Raw genomic sequence first — 21,969 nt, 5'->3', positions numbered from 1 at the left:
CATTAGTTTGAAAGGTCTAATTCACCACTTTTAGCATATAAACTAAACAATGTGAGTGTAAATACATAAAACTTTGTTTTGTCTTTTGTGTAAAATATAATAAGTATAATTCTTCCACTTTAAAAGCGGGATTTTACATTTTCAATTCTTAAAATATAGTAACGTAGTTAAGACGAGCACCCAGAACTTATTGTTTCCTCAACATTTCTTGAAATCTCTTATACGTCCCTTTTTGCATATTAACTAAACAATGTGAGTAAGTGTTTTCTCTGTTTGACCCAAGCATATTAATTTATTTCATTTTTCATTTTTTTTTCAATTCATTCACAAAAAATCCCTCGGCCTATATATAAGTTAATCAATCCATCAATGAAACCTCATGCCCTCAGTCCAGGCTCACTTTTTCTTTCCCAAACTCAATCTGTGCTGTCTGCTGCACCTCTCCCCCACTCTCTCCACTGTCAGCCCAGTGTGAAGGCATATGTGCTGGGTTACTGCTGGAGCACGTAGGCCTCTTACAAGAGCTGAGGTCTTACCCCCCATGACAGATGGGCCTGCTGATAATGATGCTGAGAATCCCCCCCCCCACACAATCACCAACGTACTGTTGCCATGGTTAGAAGGGGGACCATGGGACGTATTGAGGAGGCCAGGGGTGCTTATTAAGGAATCTATACTTAGTGGCCTGCAGGAAGTGTGAAAAGCTTTCAGAGGTTTATCTGTGAGTAGTTTTAAAGGGCACCAAGTTTATGCAGCCTGTAAATCAAAGCAATTTTTTCTTCCATAAACTACATACTCTAATACATAGACATGCACTTTAAGTAAAGACTGTTTCGTTTTAATGATAGAGAATTATTAACTAATATTCTTGATTATGAATAATTTGATCATATCTGGTGCAATCTTGTTGGTTGGAGAGAGATCAATTATTTACATTCTGACACCCAGTACATACGAGACATTCTCCAGAAACTTACATTATCCGTCCTTGAACTGTTACGGTGAATATTTAAATACGAAAACTATTTCATCCAAAAAATGTCAAAAACTGAATAATGTCTGAGTTGTTCTGTAATGGAATATGTCATTCATTAGGTCCTCCGATATTTGTTTCTTTATTAAAAACACTTTTGAAAATCACAAATCCTGTCCTTGTCCTCAACCAAATTGGACCTACTGCGTTCATAGTTTTGTTATGCTTAGAAATGTTATTTAGAAAAAAAACTCAATCAGTAGCACGTCTGAGTTATTATCAGTCATATCAATTGATTATAAATCAATTCAACAAATGAATTTTACAATTCAATATTTACAAAATTTTACAATTGTCCCCATGTTTTTGGTCAGTCCTGTCACGTTTACATAAAACTCAACATAAAATCTGTGCAATACGCCTTTGGTTTGACTGGAAATGCCTTCATTTTACTGAGATAAAGCTGACACTGATCAAATGTGAGTTCTGTCATTGAATTAAATGATTTTAAACTTGTTTTTGTATATTTGTGTGAGGAGGACAGATTAAGTGTCAATTAAATGTACATTTCTGGTAGAATACAGCAGATGATAAATATGTTATTATTATAAAACCTTTTTAAAAATTGTGGGGGCTTTAGTAATCAGCTTTAAGTGAAGCTGGGAGTAAACTTCTGTTAATGTATGTGCAATATGTCTACATCAGGGACTGAAAGCCTAAACCCACACACTCTCAATCTCCATACACATGCACACTGCCTCATTACAATAACAATGGGTAACCACACTTTAGGGCGGAGCTTAGAGTGTGATTTCCAGGCCACTGAGCCAGGGGCTCCCTAAATGAGCTTTGTGTGTGTGTGTGTGTGTGTGTGTGTTGTGAAGGGCTTCTTGGCACAGCTGTCACCCTGGAGGGCGATATCAGGCAAGAGCAGCTAGTCTCCTTTTTAAGGATCTTGTGAGAAAAAAATGGGGGAGGGGACAGAGTAAAGAAACAACTAAAGTTTTTGTGTGGAAAAAAGTAAAAAAAAATATACGGAGTACAGAATGTTACACACTGTATAAAATTAATCGGTAAGAAATGAACAAACAGAAAAAAATATAAAAATCTCTAATTGTTATTCTCAGTGTTCATTTGCAGAAACATTTGCCTTAACTTTTTCCTTTTGGTATCACTTTAAGCAGTTGATCAATCCAAACAAAAAATGAATGTGTATGTTTTGGTAACATTGTTTGGAAATCTTGTTTATCAGAATCTGCAAAAGCATAAATATTTTAAATGAACATTTAATGTGAAGGGTTTATGAACAAAAAGCTTTATATTGCGTACAAAAATATTACATAACATAATTTGTATATTAATACCAAATAAATCCCAACGAAAATCACTTTTTAAACATTTCAGTTCAGAAATCAATATATGAAATATTGTGAAATGAAACAGGCATTTATATGCAGTGCACCACAACTTCAAAAGTCCAACCAGAACTATTAGATTGTTTTGGAAAACTTTACACACTACAAACGTGAAAATGGCCTCGGTTTTGTTTCAAGTTCTTCGACACAACAGACATGCAGCTGAGCTCTGGGAAAATCAGCTTAGCAGCTGTCCTAAAGTATACTTTTCTGTCTCAGTGAGAGAATAAGACAAAAGTAGCTGAACAGAGGACAAGTTCTTTTCACACCATCCCTCCTGCGATCTCTCTTTCTCACTCACTACTAAGACCATCTCCCCTCATCCCGAATCTCTGCTCCACCTGTTCCCGTGCCCCACAATTATTCGCATTCTTTACACAGAAATCTAGATCGGTCATCTTGACCCATATATGATGGATAGGTGTTGGTCCATTTAAGTCTTAGCATACCCATTATGTAATTCTGTGTCATCATCCGACACTTACATTGAATGATCTGAGTGGTGCTAATAGTGTTTGGAGAGGTAATGGTCAATTAGTGATCCGATACAAATGGCCCCCACCATTTCCCACAAAATAGCCTTTGTAATTAAGATGCCACCTGTGCCCGGTGTTAAAAACACAGTAGCCATGGTACTCAGAAATATGCTCGGAAATTGCAGGCTAGTCAGTCTTATTACCAGGCCTGCGGCCCTCCCTTTTCAGGCCCAAATGGGGCTGACTAGACATCTGTATGCAAATGATCCAGATAGTATAGAACGTACATACGTCGGAGGGGGAGAGACCACTTTCCCCAGCACTACAATGGCTAAATTGGTGGATATTGTGAGCATGCACAGCTGACTGGCTGATCTGGAAATTCCTATTCAAATATCCATACTCAGTGACCATCTGCAACTTTTCAGATAATAGCAATTCATAATAATCACTGGGGGAGGCCAATCACGAAAGGTTAAGATGCAATTATATACATTCATCTCTCACATGTAAAACATTGAAGATATTTGCATTTATGCAGTCATTAAAAATTCCGTCCCTTTATGTTTTGTTGCTTTATTTTTTCATGGAGGCAGGGATTAGTTGAGATACAAGGAAGCTGTGAAGTTGTGACAAGGGCTTCTTTACCTATAAGGGTGTTATCAATTGTATACCATGTGTGTTTACTCAAGCAGTGATTTTGTATGTTTCTTTCAAACATGCAATTCAAACCCTCATTTAACACCACATTATAAATTTTATTATGCAAACTTAAATTTTAAACTAGTGCTGTGTGACATAATAAGACCACGCTAATGTGCAAGGGCCGCTATGTGATGAAGACTGAGTTCAAACATATGGTTAAACTTTATTTCCCGCACAAAGATTTGTTCTTTTTTATAAATGTCATCTTTGTGCAAGCTGTTATATTTTCTATCGGGGCAAGTTGTCACACTCTGGATGTAATACATTTATTTCATGTTTTCACGGCAGTTTTTGTTGGGCAAAGTATGGCTCAATGTCATTCTATTACCTTACATTTTTGCTGTTTAACGAAATATTATATATAATAATATTTAGAAAATATTATGTATAAAATTATCTTTCATTTTTTTTAATTTTACTGAATAGTGTAAAATATGATGTTAAAATAATGAGCATTTGACATCTTTCTTTATATAAAGAAGCTGAGAAAATTAAGGGACCACTCAAATCTTGTCTTGATCTGCAATTCTTCATGTAATGTAATTTAGTCCAGTTCAGTGTCTGTTGAATTTCAACAACAACAAAAAACCTTCGTAATGACATAGTCAGCCAAGAGCAGTGTGAAAAACTGAGATAATTTGTTTAAAGGTCTTGTCTTATATTTACTATTCAGATCATTCAAACACACGTGTAAAAACATTATTAATGTGTGGTTTAAACATGACCTTGTTTTCTTTGCACTCTTCAATATATGCTAACATTGCATACATTTTTTCTTTTTTGACTAGTTTGTCCTGTTTCAATTTTCTGCAAATAAAAATCATATTTTCATTTGGAATTTCTGAGAAATGTTGTCCCTAATTCACATACTGACAAAAAAAGATAATTTTACTTAAACATGTATGAATAGTAAACTCAGACAAAATGAAAACACTCATTTCCACTCATGTGCCTTTTGAAAATGTTTGAGTTTGTTGCGTCGCTCTGCACTTGAAGCATTTGTGTTAATTGCGTTCATAGCTTTATTGCTCAAAGTTTCACATTGTTTGAAGTTTCATTTATAAAATTATGTAAATGAAGAGCTCATTTGCAAAAACAGATAGCATCAAGAAACATGTTTTTTACTGTGCCGTCCAAGTAATATCAATCAAACTTCTGTTGTTTTGATTAAGTAATGATAACTTAAAAAATACATCTAATGAACACAGTAAAACATGATAACATAATAATGAACATGACTTTTGAAAATGTTCTTTTATTTTAAGTTATCTGTTTTCGCAAATAAACGATTAATGTAACATTTATATATTATCAGAGCTTCTTTAATCTATGCAAATAATACAAAGTATTCATATAAACTCCTGATCAATCCAATCAACAAATGAGGGAAGTATGAGCTTCCGGGTCACATTACAGAAGTATGCAGAGAATCAAAGTCACCATGGGACGGTCACACCGGTCAATGCTTGACCTTTGACCCACAGAGGTGTTTGATACACAAGGGTCGTGACCTTAGCTGATCTCTTTATTTCAAAGAGCAGGTGCTGCAGGAGAGATGACCCTAGAGAATGTCAGGGCAGGGTCATTGGGGTCAATACTTATTTACTAGTTGTGATATGGCACACGTGCCACTTTCCCAAGAGAGTCGAATATCCAATCAGCGCTGTTGACAGTTCGGCTAATGTATGATTGCGTGCATATGCTTTAGTGTAACTGCTAAACACATAGCGCTGGATTTTTTTGATGTAGCTCAGACAGGAGGGGATTGCAATAGAAGTGCACAGGTCCAAGGTTCAACGTCCAAGCAACACATTCACTGAGTAAATGCATACATTGATTCACTTTGATTCACTTTGGATAAAAGCTAAATGAATAAATGTAATTATTAACCAAAGGTTTGAGCACATTCAAACAGAACTGCATGTATTTCTTAGATAAAGTTCTTTGTTCTTTTCATGAAAGACCTGGAAACATCCCTGCTCAAAACACACGCAGACGCATTTAAACACTCTGTATTGAAGCGATAAGAGGGTCCAATGACCAAAATCTGGCTCTGTTCACTTTGGGCATCGAATGAAAGGTGCAGATTTGCAGAGGGGACCACCCGAAGTAAACTCATTAAGAGTCCAATAAAAACCTTCTGTCGGGACGGCAGGACTCCCACAGATACTCCAGTGACAATACAATCAACAACATGAGCAGAGAAAGGGAAAATCCACAGACAAAAGAGCCTTCTAATTAGCAGAGCACTTCTAAGTGACATATGCTCCTGGAATCGGGGGTGAGAAGTGATGGAAGTGAAGGAGAAGAGAGTGAAGAGGAACTGCCCCGGGCGTTTGGACAGCAGGACCGGTGAATGACTCCTGTGCCATAAAGACCTCACAAAAGCCCATCAACTGTACGGCAGAGCTGAGATAAGCATGGCGTCAGTCGGTGGTCATTCTTTTCACATGTTTTAACAATGGATGCTGGAACAACATTTATAAGTAGCTTCAGAACGAGGTGAAGTGGTAATATGGTTTGAGATTGACATTCCATGCAGATATAATATTAAATTTGGAATAATGCTGGGGAATGATATTCGCTCTCTGTGTCTGTTTGTTTGTGGTTTTCTTTATCCACTCTATTCTTTTAAAGGTTAAATTACATCACCCCCTGGGGAATCTTTGATGTGTTGATGACATTTCATCACAACATTCATTGACAGAACTGCAGAGTCGGTCATGAATCAGTATGGTTGAGTGTTTTAGACACATGTCTAGACATGTAAATCTATAGTGACAGGTATGTGATGCTACTAAATTAAGGAATTCCAGACTTTTGCACTGGTCTTTTGTAGTGCAATGCATGGGTAGTTGACACAAAAACCTCCAATGTGTTCTATGGTGTGACAGCAAAAATTTAGGAAAACAAATTGTTTATAATGTATTATTTCGTATTATTACTATTATTTTTATTAATAATATAAAAGATCATAAGAAAGACTCCTTTCATTGTTGTTTTTATTTTTGCATTGTTACACGATAGGAAACTTATATATTCATATACACTCATATATATCATATACACTGTAGTTGAGTTAAATGTAACCATATTTGCTATTTTTATTATTTTTATAAATCAGTTTATCACTTTTTAAGTTCAAATTTCTAATTCTTATAATTTAAGTGACTTATAAAACCAGTTTGACTCAACATTTTGCATTTTTATTTTAAAAAGAAGCTTTTGAACGTTTGAAATTGTATATTTTATTGTGAATAAATGTTTCTAATATTTCAGTCTTCCCTTAATAAGATGTGCATATTTCTGGCTGTATATGTCTTGTGTTGCATACACAACTTAATTCTGAGTGGATGGTTCATGTAAAATGCTATTGATTTAAACTCTTACTGTACTATGATGGATGTTCCAGGTTCATGGGGTCATGTGTATCCCTTACAGTTCAATAAAACTTCAAGCTCGGTCTCTTTCCAATGTCTGAGGTTAATGACTGTTCATTCCAACCAAATTTCAGATTTCCCATTTCAACTCATTTCCTACAGTCGTTCTCTGTTTTCACGGTTCTAGTTTATATGCATTTTGCAGTTTTTTCCAGATAGTAAAAAGTCTACTGAAATCTAATTTGGTTCAGCAAAAACGTCAGTTTAGTCATGCATGTAGCACTCCCAAAACTCTTATAACACATATCACCTGGTTCAAATCATAATATATTTGTGGTATTGACTTTTGAAAATGTTTGTTGAACATATGTAATGATCGAAAGTCAAAAATACAATCTTAGCAAAACATATTGAAGTTGAACATGTCTCTTTAGCGCCACCTTTTGATGGTACATTATCAAAAACATATTGTGAAAGTCTTTAAAAGTCCTTGTATAACATGTTTTGACATACACTTAGTATTTCTATAAAATTGCCCATCTCAGCATATGCACCCGTAAAGTCTTCAGCACTTCATGACCTTTCATCTTCTAACCCTTCATATAGACAATAACAACGCTTTCATTTTAAGCTTGAGCAGTGATTCCCCTCTGACACTTTTATGTTCTGTCACTGATTTCTTTCATCTTACACATGCTCGGAAATTGTAGGGTGTCTGTCACAGTGAAGATCTGTGACTAGACTCTCTTATTTAGGAGTAGACTCTTATTATGTCACTGATTGTGCATTGTTTCACAGTGTACTTGTCTTCACCATGCCCTTTTTGCATTTACTTAGTTATTAATTTCTCTTTGTTGATTTATGTTTTGTTAAGAACTCAGACAAGACCGGTAACCATGTTATATGTTTATTGATTTCAATTAACCACTTACATAATAATAAAATTGTCAGACTTACGTACAGGAACATTTTACCTCACCAAACGGACAAAACCCGGTCACCGTAATTGCCACCATTTTGAATGCCTTTTTCCCGCCGACAGTAGGCACAGTTAATTGTTGTCATGTGTGAGGGGGAGATTGGACTTCTGTGTGATTCTTTGTTAAATTTTGTTCAACATTAATAATTAATAGTTGTTTTGTTGTCAATTTTTATATTATTCTAATTGTGTATCTCTTTGTTACTGTTAAATATATTTTGATTTTGTCTTTAGATTTCTTTATTATCTTTAATTAACAAATGGATTAATCCAAGTAGGAGGGGTTTAGCCTTTTTAAGAAGGCGCCTAAGTGTGGTAAAGGGGGGATAGGCTCTTAGAGTGAGTGGTTGGAGGTTATTGCTCTGATTTTGGGCCAATTTTTTGGTATAGCTAAATGATGTTAGCAGATAACCGTGAACAGTTTATGTTATTTGTTTGTTTAATTTTTACTTTCTTTTTTGGATCTTCATTGTAAATACCAGTTGCAGGTATTAGATTAAAGACTGAACTTTTGACCTCATCAGCACGTCACTTCATTTTTTTTCGCCTCCATCTGCCGGTACATTCAGAGCAGTGGTGCTGCTACTGTTGTGGCCTCATTGTGGCACCCCTGTCTCTGTTACAGTTGGTGTCAGAAGTTTTTGTACCGCTGAGGTGACGTGGTCATTCTTGTTTTTCGCAATGCCACCAAAGACAAGGAAACAGACTGATCAAAGCACAAGGCCAGATGGGGACCAGAGTGAAGTCGAGGAGGATCCAGATGAAGGAGGGCAGTCTACAATGATTTCTGGGGCTGGAGCTGATACGGCTGTTACTGCTCTGGCACAGATGTTCAAGTCCTTTATGGAATATCAAAAGGATAGAGACGAACGTCAAGAGAGAGAGACAGTCCGCCGAGAACAAAATGTTAAAGTACTCAGTCACCATGTCACGCAAATGCAACTTGACATGGAACATATCAGTCATGGGGCAGTTTCCGACAGACCAGCACCAAGGGTGAGAGACCGTGAGCCACGGCTTGCGAGACTGGAGGACTCTGATGATATTGAGCACTATTTGCTGACATTTGAGAGACTGGCAGAGGTGTACCAGTGGCCTAAAGAAGACTGGGCCATTCACCTTATACCGTTGCTAACTGGTAAGGCCAGATCTGCGTTTGTTGCAATGGACCCTTTACATACACAAGACTATGAGGTTGTTAAGGGAGCAATATTGAAAAAGTATGAAATCAATACAGAGACTTATAGGCTGAGGTTCCGTAACCTAAATACCCCTGCCGATGAGTCGCCACAGGAGCTGTACATCAGACTGAAGGACCTCTTTTGCAAGTGGGTGTGCTACTCCAGCAGCACTAAAGAGGATATTATGGAGGCCCTGGTTCTGGAGCAGTTCCTACGAGTCTTGTATCCAGACTTGAGGACTTGGGTCAAGGAGCGCGATCCAACGACTGCTGCTGAGGCTGCCAAACTCGCAGAGGCATATATCACAGCCCGGAAAGGAGCAGGAAACTTCCGCTATGCAGGAATCCTCCCTTTGGCCAGAGGTAAGTCTGAGGGATTTGGGGGCGGTTCAAACTCTCAAGATAGAATCCTAAGACTCACACAAAGTAAAACCACTACTCCGCAGGTAACTTTGCAGAATGTAGTTAAGGAGGATGTGGTCTGTTATCATTGTGGTCAACCAGGGCATACAAGACCTCTTTGCCCCTTGAAGAAACCCAAAAAGGCAAGCCTTTGTTATGTTCCTCACTCAGTTCAGTCATCCCCCATGAAATGCAACTCACAGCCGATTAGGTCTGTCTTGTTAAATGGTAGGCCAGTTTTAGCCTTGGTAGATACTGGTTGTACATATACACTAGTACAGAGCAGATATGTTCCCAGACAAGACTGGAGTGACACAGAGACTGTTACTGTTTGTTGTGTACATGGAGACAACACTCCACTGCCTACTGCGGAAGTGTATATTGAAGTATTGAATCAGTCTTATCTGATGAAGGTTGGAATTGCGGAGACTCTTCCCTATCCCATCCTACTTGGCACGGATATGCCAGTGTTGACTGAATTGTTGCAGGACACAGAATGGTGTGGGGTAGTGACAAGGGCTCAGTCAAAGCAGGCAGTGCAAACAACATTCAACCAAGACCCAAATGATCCCTTACAAACTTTGCCTTTTTGTTCAGCTGATATTGAGACTGAGTCAGGACCAACAGAAGACAACAGGTTGCAACAGCGTAGGGATTGGGTAACAGACTTGATGAACACCTCAGAACAGGCTAACGAAGATATTGCTGAACCTGAGTTATGTGAGTCAGACATTGTGATTCCGAATGGTTTAGCCCAGTTGCAGAGGGAAGACACAACCCTAGCCACATGTTTTGATCAGGTTAAGCAGAAGAAAAACTCTGATGTATTACTTGAAGATGCTTTTGTGTTGAAACATGAAATCCTGTATAAGCAGACTAAAGAGGGAGATCTTCGACTTGTTGTACCTAAAGCACAAAGAAGTGAGGTGTTACAGTTAGGTCATTCCATTCCATGGTCAGGTCATTTGGGGTTCGCAAAGACAGGTTGGAGAATCTCTAAAAGATTTTATTGGCCCAGAATGTACACAGACATTAAAGAATATTGCCAAAAATGCCCTGAATGCCAACTCTCTACTGGTCGGACTCCAGCATATGCACCACTAATCCCTTTGCCTGTGATTGATGTACCTTTTGAAAGAATAGGAGTGGATGTTGTTGGACCAGTTGAGAGAAGCCAGGCAGGAAACCGGTTTATTCTAGTAATCTCAGATTATGCCACGAGATACCCTGAAGCATATCCCTTGAGAGAGGTTACTGCTAAGCAGATAGCTTCAGCCTTGTTGAAATTCTTTTCGCAAGTAGGCATACCAAAAGAGGTTCTGACAGACCAGGGCACTAACTTTATGAGTCATACATTACAACAAGTTTATCAGCTATTGGGCATTAGGAGAGTACGAACGACCCCATATCACCCTCAGACTGATGGTCTTGTTGAGAGATTCAATCAGACTCTAAAGAATATGTTAAAAAAGTTTGTTTCAGACTCTGGCAAAGACTGGGATAAATGGCTGCCGTACCTCCTTTTCGCCTACCGTGAAGTACCACAGGCTTCTACAGGATTCTCTCCATTTGAATTGCTATACGCCTACCAAGTAAGAGGTCCTCTAGATGTCCTGAAAGAGAGCTGGGAGGCGACAGACAATCCAAAGAGAACGAACATCCTCACCTACGTGATGAAAATGAGGGAGAAACTTCAACAGAGTACTGCCTTGGCACGAGAAAACCTGTTAAGGTCACAAGCACAGCAAAAACACTGGTATGACAAGACGGCAAGATCTCGAAGCTTTGAACCAGGGGACGAAGTCCTGTTGTTGCTTCCAACCTCTGACAATAAGCTGTTAGCAAAATGGCAAGGCCCATACCAGATAAAGAAGAAGGTAGGTCCAGTGACCTATCAGATCGAAATTCCCTCAAGAAACCAGCCTCTACAAACATTTCATGTGAACATGCTGAAAAAATGGCATACACATCAGACTCCAGGCCATGCAGAAGAGAGCAATGACATTGCTATGCTGGTGAGAGCCATAGAGGGTGAAGAAGAAGTAGAAGAACAGTATATACCGACCTCTCGCAGTGACGGCAAATTGAATTTGCAGCACCTGAGTGAAGAGCAACGACATCAACTATGGGACTGTATACCTGAACAGCTGTTCATGGATACTCCTGGCAGAACAGACTTGGTTGAACATTCTATCATCCTCACGGACCCTAAACCTGTCCGTCAGTCGGTGTATCGTGTCCCAGAGAAACTACTATCTGTTATGAAAGAGGAATTACAGACCATGAAACAACTGGGGGTTATTGAGCCATCATCAAGTGAATGGAGCAGTCCCATAGTGCTGGTGCCGAAAAAAGATGGTACTCTGCGGTTCTGCTTAGACTTCAGGAAGCTGAACAGCGTTAGTAAATTTGATCCTTATCCAATGCCAAGGGTGGATGAACTGGTGGAGAGGCTGGGAAGGGCGAAGTACCTGAGTACGCTGGATCTCTGCAAGGGATACTGGCAGGTACCGCTGAAACCAGCATGTAAGGAGCTTACTGCCTTCAGGACCCCCTTTGGCCACTTTCAGTTCCGAGTCCTTCCTTTCGGGCTCCATGGGGCCGCGGCAACATTTCAAAGGATGATGGATAAAATCCTCCATGGTACAGAGGACTATGCTGCAGCTTACCTTGACGACATCATAATATTCAGCCAAAGCTGGGAAGAACATCTGAAGCACCTTGAGGGGGTGTTGAAACGCATCAAGGCTGCAGGACTAACCATCCGCTCTGATAAATGTGCCCTTGCCAAACCAGAAACCCAATACCTTGGATTTGTACTGGGTCACGGGGTCATCCGACCTCAGGTGGGGAAGGTGGAGGCCGTTAAAGGAGCAGGACGGCCTGTGACAAAGAAACAGGTTAGAGCTTTTCTTGGACTTGTGGGCTGGTATAGGAAATTTATTCCAAATTTCTCAGCCAGGGCAATAACCCTAACAAACTTGACAAAAAAGAGCCAGCCCAACAATGTAGTATGGACTGAGGACTGCGAAAAGGCCTTTAAAGACTTAAAGGATGCACTATGCCAGGAACCAGTTCTTCAGAGTCCTAATTCTGGGAAACTGTTCACAGTACAGACTGATGCCTCACAACAGGGCATCGGTGCTGTACTTCTTCAAGAGGAACAAGGTCAACTCAAGCCAGTTGTATACATCAGTAGGAAACTCCTGCCAAGAGAGGTAAATTATTCCACTATTGAAAAGGAGTGCCTTGCTGTTAAGTGGGCTTTGGACTCTTTAAAGTATTATTTGCTTGGACGTAAATTTCGGTTGGAAACTGACCACCGAGCTTTGGCCTGGTTAGGCCGCATGAGAGACACAAATGCTCGCATTACTAGGTGGTTTCTGGCCATGCAACCGTTTGACTTTGAAGTGCTGTACAGATCAGGGCCACAAAATTACACTGCAGACTTTCTTTCGAGGACACCATAGGCGGTGTCTGGAGAGGGAGGGGGAAATGTCACAGTGAAGATCTGTGACTAGACTCTCTTATTTAGGAGTAGACTCTTATTATGTCACTGATTGTGCATTGTTTCACAGTGTACTTGTCTTCACCATGCCCTTTTTGCATTTACTTAGTTATTAATTTCTCTTTGTTGATTTATGTTTTGTTAAGAACTCAGACAAGACCGGTAACCATGTTATATGTTTATTGATTTCAATTAACCACTTACATAATAATAAAATTGTCATACTTACGTACAGGAACATTTTACCTCACCAAACGGACAAAACCCGGTCACCGTAATTGCCACCATTTTGAATGCCTTTTTCCCGCCGACAGTAGGCACAGTTAATTGTTGTCATGTGTGAGGGGGAGATTGGACTTCTGTGTGATTCTTTGTTAAATTTTGTTCGACATTAATAATTAATAGTTGTTTTGTTGTCAATTTTTATATTATTCTAATTGTGTATCTCTTTGTTACTGTTAAATATATTTTGATTTTGTCTTTAGATTTCTTTATTATCTTTAATTAACAAATGGATTAATCCAAGTAGGAGGGGTTTAGCCTTTTTAAGAAGGCGCCTAAGTGTGGTAAAGGGGGGATAGGCTCTTAGAGTGAGTGGTTGGAGGTTATTGCTCTGATTTTGGGCCAATTTTTTGGTATAGCTAAATGATGTTAGCAGATAACCGTGAACAGTTTATGTTATTTGTTTGTTTAATTTTTACTTTCTTTTTTGGATCTTCATTGTAAATACCAGTTGCAGGTATTAGATTAAAGACTGAACTTTTGACCTCATCAGCACGTCACTTCATTTTTTTTCGCCTCCATCTGCCGGTACATTCAGAGCAGTGGTGCTGCTACTGTTGTGGCCTCATTGTGGCACCCCTGTCTCTGTTACAGTGTCAGATCAAGATTTTGCAATATTTGTCTATTGATTTGAATTCTTTTTCACATTCTGTTCAGAGGTGTGCCGGCTTTTTTGTTCTCTTGCTGGCAGCCCTTAAATGCCAACCTTTCTCGCTAAAACATTACAACAGAGAGCCAGTGAAAAACAAACAACAAATCTGTGTCTTCCAGACAGATTGTCTATATTTAGCTCAGAAAAGGCTATAATTCACTCCATCCAGGGTGTATCCTGCCTTGATGCCCGAAGACTCCTGAGATAGGCGCAGGCTCCCCGTGACCCGAGGTAGTTCGGATAAGCGGTAGAAAATGGATGGATGGAAGGCTATAATTGAACAAGCAATAACACCTGGGATTTCAGAGAAAAGATTGGCAGGGTCACTTAAAAAATCTCTGTTAGATCTTGCTTGGTGTTATTGGTCATCAATAGAAATGTCTTGTGCTGAGCTTGTTCCCCAGGCAACAGACTGACTGACAATATTTTTCATCATTTGTTTAGAGACACAGAACTTAGAAGTTGATCCCATTCATCGTGCACAAAAAGCTGCCGAGCAACACCTTTCATGTTAAGAAATGACTGCTTAGAATTGTGTCTTTCTCAATTTGAGTTTTCACACTTTATAATATTGTATATCTATTTACTATTTTACATATCAGAGCCATGCAGTCCAATATTGGTATCTTTATCATTTTAGCTTTAACTTTGAAATAATTTTATAACTGTATACTCCATGTGTTCTGACTTTTAGTTTTCCGCCAGTATTGTTTGTTTGCCTACAATATCAGCATAATGATTTAATTTTCTCTGGTTGTCTCATTCTGAAAAATGGGAATGCAGGTTACATCATAGCACCTATAACCAGACACTTTTGCGTTATATCTTTTAACATATCCCGGTATTTTGCACCATAGGAACTTCATTAGAGGAAAATAATGTGCAGACGTTGTAGCCAAGCAGTTAACTTGTGAAGTTAGTGTTCTTCTGCACACTTCTGCGCGGGAATTCTTCATGAAGGTGAGAATTTTTCATCACAGTAGTCTTATAATACGCATAAGTTCAACAGCAAACATTAAAAGCTTGAGGCTATTGCCAAGGATGTTTATTGACAATTACTTCTGTGTATATTTTCTGTTGTATCGCCATGTGCCTAAAGCCAAGAACAGTTTATGTCCATTCAAAGAGAGAAAAACGAAATCTTGACATTTACTGCTTTTTTCTGCAAACTCACTTTCTACCATCATGATAACCCTGCTCAGAGACATAAGTGAATATCTATAAAAGCAAACATATCCAGATACTGCAATAACGCCCTAACATTCTCAATAAATCACTGAACCCAACTGCCCACTGGGAAACCTTTGCATCTAAAAAAATGGGTTTATAAAGATGGCCTGAGGGAGAAGAGAGAAAGGTAATGTCTAATCCATCCGCCTCCTGATATTACTAAAAATCAGCTCAGCGCCACCATTTATCCATTAGCAAAGGGGTGAGAGATAACACACACAGTTTTTAAGGCTGGAAATAATTTGAAAGCTCACAGGGTGAAATTTCTTATAAAATAACCTTGATTTAATAAATCATCTGTGAAATATGAATCATTGTCTTGGTCTACAAAATGGAACTGCACTAAAGAAGACTTCCACAGCATATTTAGTCTTTCTGATCATGTAAAAGTATGGAAGTGGTCATATGCATGGTCATGGTATGCAAGATTATTGGGTAGGAGCTTTTAGAATGAGTGTTTACTGGAACATTCTCCCAAGCTTCCCTCAAAAAGGTGACCTTTCAAGAAACCATCTGAAATTGAATACAGCCTTGATAAACCTGTTGGGCTCGAAAAAGTAATTAATTACTAATAACTAATGACATATTCAATTGTGTAATTAGATTACTTTCAAATTATTTTCTACAGAAATATTTGAACTACTTATTACTTATTACTTTCTGTATTATATATCAACCTTGATTAATTAAGTGATTCAAGGTTAGACATGAAACGACTCTTAATTCATTCAAATAAATTATATAAAACTACATAAAGTACTCTTATTAACTGACTTAAGTATTACAAATGTGAGAACGATACATTCACACATTAATTTCAATTCCTTTGTTGTATTCATTTAACAGTATTTAGTTCAATTACAACCGAAGTAACTGTGAGAAAATTACAGAAAAATCAGAGTAATCCCTTACTTTTCTTTTTTAAGGGAAAAGTAATTCAGTTACATTAACTAATGACTTAGTAACTAGTTACACCCAACATTGGTCTACATGTGATTTTGTATGTGTATATGTGAATGGTTGAATGAATGCCTAAATTCACACATCATCGCCATGTTTATAATGCTTGAAAATAAGTATGTAGAGAAATGTCTCTTCTGGGCTTAAACATAGAATTAAAAAAAGAAAATTAAAAACATCTGCACAGTCAAAAAACCCTATTTAAATCCAATTCATTCTTTTTCATGCAGAGCAAAGCTATAATCATTGCCTTTTCAAAATATAAAAATGGCACCAAAGAGAGGCACAATTTCTTCAAGGCGCTTTTAAGTCCAAAGTTCCTCTTTCATTTCCAGAACGATTCCTGTCTTTTATCAAATGTCTGTGATCAAAGGCATCACTTTCAGATACTGATGTTTCTAACTATACAGTTGGGTTCTGATGTCTGACTATGAATTACACAACTTCACTTTCAATTAAAAAACGTGCTTGAAGAAAATCTGAGAATTTCGAAAGAACCAAATATAAATGGATCTTTTTAGTAGACATGAATTTACAATTATTCTGTTTAAAGTTTTATGTTTTGCCAAACTGTCATGGGTTCTAAAACAGTCACCTCATTTAATTATTAACCTACATGACTTTTATGCTATTTTTAAGATCCTGAGTAATCTCACCATAAACACCTACACCTAAACAGCATAAAACAGCATGACGCAAGCCACGCTGTTTGTAGTTTTTCAGTACATGAAGAACTCAGAAACAATTTAGAAGGGAAGCTGAGTGAGAGAATATAACACAGAGATCAAAGTTCTTCTGATTGACACCACAGAGAATATCACTACAGAGCACAATCAATATATCTACTCCCCTGTCTATACCACAAAGAGAATGACAGAACGGAGATGAAGAGGATGCAGATGCTTCACAAGATGTTCATTTGTACTTTTATTTTGCTTTCTTCTTTGATATGCACTTTATATCATTGAGCGTGTTTAAGACGAAGGGCAAATGCTGCCAACACCATAAAACAATCTTTCAAAAGTAGCATTCGAAGGTGGATCAGAAATTCAATGTTCTGGCCATGTTTACACTGTCATAAAAGAACATATGGGGGTCTATTGCAGAATGTTTTTAGTGCACTCAACCTTCTTTTCAAACACAGACATTTTAAAACCTACATCATTTTAAAGAAATCTACATGTTACTAATCACCTTGGACTCCATTATCTTCCTTAACGTCACTCAAAAAGTTGGAAGTGCTTGTGGATGTCCAGCACCCATTTTAACATTCCAGCAATACTCTCAAGAACCTGTCATTTAAGTCTAGGCTGATAGGATTTTTTTACAAGACACCATTCAAAGTTTTTTTCACATTGCTACATCAGTACCTCTACATATAGAGAACATGTTTTCTGATTTATGAGTTGAAAGCTATTTAAATCACACATCTAGAATGTACCTGAGGAATGGCACTGCAGAAAAAGCCTGCTGTTTATCATGCATCTAAAAGCTTGTGATTTTGAAATCATTGTATACAGTAAGATACTATAATATTAATAATATTATATCATATAGATAAATATATATATAGAGAGAGAGATAATATTCCTTATCTCTGATCTGTGTCACATGGAAAATGTTCCAACTGTGAAAATACTGTACAGCTGACATGTTTCTGTGTTTGTCACACTCACAGTTGTGTCAATTGCGCTGTTCCGTAATCTTAAAGGTGTGTTTACAGCCCACCCCATCTCTCACCCATGAAATTGATGCAAACCCACCCGATTCCAATGATACCAAATTCTGTCTTTTAACTTTAATATACAGATCATATTTTAAACCAGAAGTTAAATTATACTTTCTTAATTTTTTTACATATGGGAATGAATCAAAGCATATGAATATAATACAAATAAATTATTAACGTCGTTAGAGTATATTTTTTTTTAGTTTCCTGCAGGAAAGTATGAACTGATACAGTATGTGATGGAACTAATAAAACAATCGACATTGACTTGTGAAGGTCTTACATTATGCATTATGCATTAAGACTCAGTGCCACTTCAAATATTGATGTACCAGAGCAGACAGACCAGACCAGCAGAAGATCGCATCAGTCAGGTAAGAATTATTATCATAAACATCTGGACTTTTGGAAAGACTTCAATTTGTTATTCCATTTCATGAATATAGGAACGTTCTGTTTAAGAAACATTGCTCTTGTGCGCAACCTAGACATTTATTTTAAAATGATTGGGTCTCTTAAAACCATAACTTATATCCGCTTTAAACATAAATTGTAATAAAACATATTAAATAGATATGTAAGGGAAAGCCTTTTAGTTTATTTAACATTCCAACGAAATAATAGCCTGTGGAATATTTGATTATAATATTATACTGTGAACATATGTGACCCTAGATCAGAAAACCAGCAGGGGAACAATTTTAGTCAAAGCCAAAAATACATTGTTTGGGTCAAAATTATCGATTTTTCTTTTGTGCCAAAAATCATTAGGATATAAAGTAAAGATCATGTTCCATGAAGACATATTGTAAATTTCCTATGCAAAATATATCAAAACTTTATTTGTGAGTGGATGGCCAGTAACAGTGCCACATATCAACAACTTCAAAGGCAATTTTCTCAATATTTTGATTATTTTGCACCCTCAGATTCCAGAGTTTAATAGGCTATATATCCGCCAAATGTTATCATATCATAACAACCCATACATCATTAAGTCATCAGCTTTCAAAAAATAAAAAAATGTAAATTTCAAAAAATCTCATAAGACTGGTTTTAGTTGTCCATGGTCACATATGTGCAGCATATATTGTTTTTGCAGTTCATTTCTGCTGTAGCATTTGTACATTTTTTGTATTCTACTTTGAAGGTTTTTCTGTTAATGGAACACTAGGATACGTTGGACAACAAAACAACAATAACAACGCAAAACGAATCTCTATTCAACCTGACCGCAAACTCTTCCAATCGGGATTACATCAACCAAACAAACTTTACATCTCCAACATGGTTCATTTACCCTACTTTCTACATTTGGCCGCCGGTTGTTTATACAATTATCTGCGCAGTGGGACTCACAGGCAACACATCTGTCATTTACGTTATCCTGAAAGCCCCCAAAATTAAAACCGTCACCAATTTACTCATTTTAAATCTGGCCATCCCCGACGACCTTTTCACGCTGTTTCTGCCCATCAACATTGCCGAGCACCTGTTAAACGACTGTACGTTTGGTGACATTTCATGCAAAGTGATCCGACCATCATAGATCACTACAACCTCTTCTCCAGCATCTTCTTCTTGACTGTCATGAGCGTGGACCGCTATCTAGTGGTGATTCCACGTTGAGCTCCATGCGCGTGTCCCACCGGTCTTCCAGGTTACCCAAGACGGTCAGCATCAGCATCTGGGTTCTGGTTATTATCATAGTGATCCGGTGTGTATGTCAGTCCAGACGATGCTGAGCGCAGGACGAGTTGCGTCTTAAGTTTTCCAGTCCCTGAGAGTTTCTGGTTTAAGCCAGTCGTATTTACACGCTTGTGTAAAGTTATGAAAAGTGTTTAGTTAGAGTTTTGGTGCCCCCAGTGGCGAAAGAATGCTTGTTTTAATGTCCGCTTTAATAAATGAAAAGTTGGTTCCAAAATGAGATAACTCCGTTAAAAAATCATGTTTTTGATTATATTGGCATGTTTTTATTGTAGTTAGCTGTATTTTTTTTCAAAACAAAGCAACTGCACTTTGATTGAATATTAATTGTAATTAATTGTAATTTATTAATGATATTAATAAAAAAAAACAATCTCATTTTGGAACCAAACTCTTCAAATATATGTGCATGAAATGTGCATTGTCCAATATGTTTTTAATGAAACCAAAAAGGAATCTGAATATTTGCCAAACGATTTAACAAGTACACCAGAAAAAGATAGTCAAGAGACTATATGAAAAATAATAATGCAATTATAATACGAAGAGAACTTAACATTAAAGAGAAGGACATCACGTTTATATCACGTAATACCTTATATCACCAGCAGAGAGCAGAACGACATCGAATAACACTTGTTTGCAAATTACTTCTATGAACAGGCATAGCATTTGTTTATTCATTTACAATTATTTCAAAAGACATATGCATTATAACAGTACAGTCAGATCAGAATGGCTTTATAACAAATTATTTTTTGTACAACAATAATCCTGTTTTGAAATGCTCCTAAACACATGCAGAATAAGAGATTATTGCGCATGTTACAATTACCCCCAGTTGTCCACTTCTTAATTTGTAATGGCTTACATTTTATTCCATGCGGAACACTAGAGAATGTGGTTTTATTGAGCATGCATGTAACAAACAATGTGAATCTAATTATCTAAGACTTTCTGAGCATTTCCATTGGCCGTTTCTTATCAAACTGCATTTAAGGGCATGTAATTGCAAAGTAATGGTGATTCTCAAACACAGGGTTTACTTTGTGTTTGTATAATCTCCTATGGATCTTTTCTGAGGGGGGAAAAATGAATCCAACAACGTTGGTTTCAACTCTGCACACTCACACATAATAAATATGCATGGTTTGAAGCTTGTATCCAATAGTGTAGACGTCTCACAACCCACTATTGTGTCTTTACCCGACAAATGATAGCTTATTTTCTATCCCCTAAACCTTACACAAACCACTTAACGTTATTACAAAAAAACATGATTTGGCCATCAACTATGCAAACACAGGAATACTGCATCATCTCTCTAATTTCTGCTTGGCGCTGGTCTGAATTCCTCAAGCCTTGGAAGCCGCTGTTTTATGGGTGCAGGGTGAAATTGATTGCCTCACATATCACTGAGTGTTCTCTACCGGGATAGAAAATATCCTCTCATTTATCTCGACACTCCGAGCTGCAGTAGTATTAGCCACCTGTGCTGCCTTATAAACACCCTGTAACCCACAGCACAACCTCACGGATAAATATTCTCCAGCTTTACCTCTCTCTCGTTCTCTATCATACTGCATCACCAACACCTATGAGTAAAGACATTTACTGTAAATAAGGCACAGACAAAGACATTAGACATTGTTTGATATTGCTTTTATACAACATTTTAAAGGCTAAATATCAATTCTTATTTGAGTCTATCTTTTATCTACAGTACTTCTGTGCATTATATGGTAAATCTAAACATGGGGCATGAGTCATAAAATGTAAAGCTATTTTATTTTATTAAGGACATTCAGTATTTGGAAAGCAGTTAAGTAAGCTATGTTTCATCAGTCAGTCCTTGGATATCTGCATTACAATAACATTACTACTGTACATCCAATACCTCTTGTACATTTGATTATTATCAAGATTCACACAGTTGAAAAAGCCAAACAATGTTACTGGCTGTGAAAGAAATTCGCAGGAAACAAATGCATTGTCTTGAACCAGTCAAAGTGCGATGTATGACATTTGTGATCTGGACACAAAAAAAGCTGGCTGTGTCTTCACATCTTGGGCTGTGCCCTTAAGCAGAGGACAGCTTCTCTCTCTATATAAGGCAATAAATAAAAGAGACTGATCTTGCTAATAAAAGCCCAATCTGTGATCAAACACAGTGTGCCTAAATAAAAGACAGACAAATAGATCAAGAAAGATTATAAATATAGATCTTATAAACACATATATATATGCTTTTTACAAATATCTTCTTTAAGAACCGTGGGCATGGCAGCACCATTTGGGTGTAGCCTACAGTATATTCCCATGTAAGTGGAAAGTGTTCAACCCTTCAACTGTATACAATAAATAGGCACATAACCACATATGTTATTTTTC

The sequence above is a fragment of the Triplophysa dalaica genome, chromosome 20 (genome assembly GCF_015846415.1).
Source record: "Triplophysa dalaica isolate WHDGS20190420 chromosome 20, ASM1584641v1, whole genome shotgun sequence".
NCBI classification, from domain to species: Eukaryota; Metazoa; Chordata; class Actinopteri; order Cypriniformes; family Nemacheilidae; genus Triplophysa; species Triplophysa dalaica.
Note: the sequence above shows the minus strand (reverse complement) of the source record.